The 4500-nt window shown below is 45.7% G+C and overlaps 1 pseudogene; it reads right to left on the bottom strand.

The window, feature by feature from the left end:
* Positions 1 to 277: 277 nt before the first annotated feature.
* LOC119471648 lies at positions 278 to 4049 on the bottom strand (annotated as a pseudogene).
* Positions 4050 to 4500: the final 451 nt, after the last annotated feature.

Raw genomic sequence — 4500 nt, 5'->3', positions numbered from 1 at the left:
TTATTGAGCACTTACCACGTGTCACACATGATGGATGCAATGGTGAACCATGTAGGCAAAGACCCCACCCACATTGAGTGAGTCTACAGTCCACTTAGGGAGGCAGGCAATATACAGATATACAAAGACCAGAGTGATGAAAAACACGCAAAGACCTGGGAAAAGAGGGTTCCCAGTAGAAGAACTTAAAATTCAAAAGGCCTGATCAGGTAGGAATAAGCTTGGATATTCAAGAAATCACAAGAAATGACAAAACGTCATATCCATGGAGTTCTTTCTATTGGTTTGTGAAGATGCGTCCGCCTGATCCAAGTCCATCCAGTCTGAGGCTGCTTTTCAATTCCATGCTTCTATCTGCCAGAAGAGTCTTTTACAGCAAAGAAACTTTGGTGGGAGGCAATGGAGCTTCTAGCTGTTGTCCAAGGAATGAAAGCAGGTGCCTCCAGATAAGGCCACTTCCCATAAACATAATTCATATAATCAGACAAAACAGCCTATGGTCCTCTTCAAGGAATATTCCAAATTCATTCCAAAAGTGACTCCTATTAGTCCAAAGAGCTGAAGAGAGGAGGTTCCTACGGTCAGCTGTAGATTCAACCTCATGATCACATTACCATGGCTGTCCAGATTGATGAAAATAATACTTTGTAAATCATCAATTAGTACCCTAAGCTCCAAAACTGCATTGGAGAGATCACCAGCCAATAAGCAGTAGTTTTCCAACAGCAAGTCCATTTCTTCTGCTTGATCAATCCCAGAACTGCTCTTTTCAGACTTGTGGGTCTCTCCATTTTGATAGACAGAGCTCTTTAGTAACTCTTCCTCATCCAAGATCTCCAAAATTGACTTTTTGAACATTTTAATATCTGTTTCTGATAGATTTTTGTCATTCTGAGGCAAAATACACAGTTTGCTTCTGTCTAGAGAAGAATGCTTAGGGTCCACCAAAGCTTCCAAGGTCTCAAGGGTCAGTGGCTGCAAAATGCTACATTTCTGCTAAAGGTTGTTGATCCAGTATTGCAGGGGTGTTTCCATAGCTCTAAGCTCAAAAGATAAAGGGTATGTAACTAGTTGACCCTCTCTGACAACTGTGAAGGGAGTTCCCGGAACAGCCATTGCTCTAAGTTGAAATGACAATAATCTAATATCAAGAGACACTCTGAAGTTATCACAGCTTTCAAATACTCCAGTCTCATGATAAACCTCGTGTTTCTGGTTGTGATACTCATTATGTGCTGAAATCTCAGATCTCTGGCCTGAAGACCTAACTCTTGGTATAAGTCACTTTTCTTCCTCTCAAAAAGAGTAACATTTCCCTGTTTGTCATAGTTTGTTACAGTAAATACTGGGGCTACACTGGCTAAAGCGGCTTGAGAGATGAGAAATTCTAAACTGGTGCATTTCACCCGCCACGCGGAGCCCACACAGGTCAGATCTGATGACAAGGCAGGGCAAGCTCTGCAGGCATTCATGGGGCTGCAGCTAGGAGCAGGCAGCAGCCAGACCCCAGGCCTTCATGCTGGACTGTGGCGGCTCGGTCTGCAGCACTCGCCTGGCACTCTTTTGCTCATTTTCTATGTTTTACTTTCTAACAGTTTTTTCACTGTTCTCTTTGAGAATTTTTTTAATATATTCTAGACACAAGTCGTTAAGTCAGATGTGTGACTTGCAAATATTTTATCCCAGTCTGTGACTCACTTGCCTTTTCATCTTAATAGGGCATCTTGCTGAGCAAAAGCTTTTAATTTTGATGAGGTCCAGTTGATCAATTTCACCTTTTATGGACTGTGCTTTCGATGTCAAGTGTAGGAACACTTTGCCTAGCCCTGGAGCTAGATTTTCTCCTGTGTTTGTCTTGGAAAGGGAAAGAGTAAATTGACTGTTTGAAATGGGTTTATGACATGGGGAAGAATCCACACCAAGACAATATATCACTCAGCAAGGCTAGTTTACTTCCTGCAGGAAGGGTGCAACTCACTGGCAGTCTTGCCATGAGAGCACACCTAAACAAAGGAGACAGGGACATTTATAACTTCCATAACCTGATGCAATCGCCTTACTGCTGTGTCCAGTTTCCATTGGCTGGAATGGGACCTCACATTCTATGCTTGATCTGATTGGCTAAAAACTTGGAAATTTCCTGAATAGATAAGGGGAAATAAGAGGAGAAAGAAGACAAGGAATGAGAGAAAGCTAGTCAGGAGAAGATCAGCAGGGTTTTTAAATAAGGAATGGCATGCACCAGGGTTTGGAGCTTGCCCAGTCCTGTTCAGACATGCCAGAGCAAGTCAAGGTAGCTGATTCATGGGGTTTTATAGGGAGTGGAGGCGATTGGTTATTGGGAAAACAAAGCAAAGGCAATTTCATTGGTTATAGGGAAACAGGATGTGCACGGGACGAGCTGTCATTGGTAGGTGGATGGGACTTCGGGTGAGTGGGCTGGCCAGAGGTGTACGGGGCAGACTGCTATTGGGCAGGGTTTGGCAGGGCTTCTTTAAATTTTTGGTGGGGTCTTCCAATGACGGGCTGGGGGCTGAGTGCATAGTTTGGTGCTGAGTGTATACTTGGGTGTGGTATGCAGAGGTGGGTGCGGGGAAGCCACGTGGCGAGGCCAGATGCTGAGTATGAGCTTGGAATGATGATGTTATTAGGCGCTGAGAGAGATGGGTGTGTCCATTTAGCTCCCAGCCTTACATCCCGATATTTTTGATGATATAGGATGCAGCTTCTTTTTGACTACTTCCTGCTGAACAGGGGCGAAGTGGGGAGGTCAGTTGGCCGGAGCCTCGGTTGGAAGTTGAACATAGGGGTGAAGTAGCATGTGGTTTATGGCCACTCTGGAAATTTCCCTTACGCAAGCTTGTAGAAACCTGAGAAAGAAAGGGGCTAGCATTAGCAAGAGGCAAACAATAATAGGAATGATAATGGGAGCCAGCCAAGTAAGCATGGGGGATTGCCACCAGTTAAGAGAAGAAGCTGGTGCACTTTGTTTTCTTCGGAGGTCTTCTTGGAGGTGATAGAGTGTTGAGATTTTCCTCCACTAGACCTGTCTCCTTGATGTAATAGCAACACCGTTCCTGAAGAAACAAGCAGGTACCTCCTTTTTCTGCCATTAACAGGTCTAGGGCCCGCCGGTTTTGGAGAGTTACCTGCACTAGCGATGTGATTTGTCATTGGAGGGAGGCCAGTGAGGAGGCAGATGCCTCAATGGCTACTCGGAGCTTACCTTCTAACTGAGCAGCTGAAGTGACACTGTAGACCATTGCTCCGCTTCCTATTCCAGCCCCTGCCAAAGAGGATGCTAAGGAGAGACCAACTACTATTGGGAGGAAGACAGCTCATTTGTTTCGGTGAGGAAGTGAAGGTGTGATGAGGGACAGGAGTTCTGCTTGTCTGTATAATTTTAACTGTGGGACTAGAGTAACGGGGGCGCAGGGGAAGGGGAGCAAGGCATTTATGGCTTTGGTTAGGGTTCCATTACACCAAAAGTACCCTCCTGGAGGCACGTAAAAGGTGGAATTTACTCTTACTGTAATGTTGCAGCTGGAGCTGTTGGCTGTTCCATAGCAGAGAAAGAGATTTTGAGAGTGCACCTTGAACAGTGGAATACCTCTTAAGGTTGTGTCAGGCCCCGTAGGTGATCAGGACAGATTAAACCCTGTTCAGAGGGGGACTGCTGCCAAAGGGGGATTATTAAGGCAGGCACATAAAAAGCAATTAGTGAAGTTTATGGTTTCGGTTAATTTTAACATGTTAACACCTTGTTGTACTAGTGTTAACCAAGAGAAAGGTTGAGGAGCATTGCCGGTAGGCCTGAGTTGGTTAGTTAAGGTAGCCTCATTTTGCAGGACAGTGTTACCTAACGAGTTGAGCTGGTCCATTTCCACTGGCACTATGCGGGTATAGGACTGGAATATTAGCCACGTGCCACTGGGGTGGCTGTCTGCCCACATGGTGTACACCTTACCTGCAGTTCCCTTTTCCCAGCGGCCGTTCCAGGGGTCATGGATAATAAAGGACACTTTTCCTCGGTTGTCGGTGAAGAACATTCTCTTTTTTGGATTGGTTTTTGATTTAGAGGGTTTGTGTATGACACAAGAATTATATGGGCATCCACCATAGGTAGTGTTCCACCAAAGACGGTAGTCTTCAGTTTGGTCATATAGAAAGCAGAGGCCAAAGTTATCCCAGGAGTTTTTAATAGTATTGGCCTTTGATTTTGGGAATTAAAATTTCATGGCTGATTGGCAGCCTGCGGGCTGGCAATCTGCTTAGGCAACGTATTGGGTTTTAGTGGTGGGGACTTCAGTCCAGGATTCCTGAAGGTAGAACCGCCAGACATAGTAGGGGTTGGCTTTAAGAGGGGAAACTAGAAGGATTGTTAGAAGAAGGGTTTGGAGGGTTAGAGGGTGGCGGGTGGGGACCACGCGTGAGGCGGCGGCGAGTGGGGCCCAAGGGTTCAGATCTCCACTGGTCATTGTTGGGGGCGAGTTTGAGGTG

This window comes from Cebus imitator, unplaced genomic scaffold, assembly GCF_001604975.1.
Source record: "Cebus imitator isolate Cc_AM_T3 unplaced genomic scaffold, Cebus_imitator-1.0 Scaffold68, whole genome shotgun sequence".
Lineage (NCBI taxonomy): Eukaryota > Metazoa > Chordata > Mammalia > Primates > Cebidae > Cebus > Cebus imitator.
Note: the sequence above shows the minus strand (reverse complement) of the source record. Positions and strands in the feature narration are given on the sequence as shown.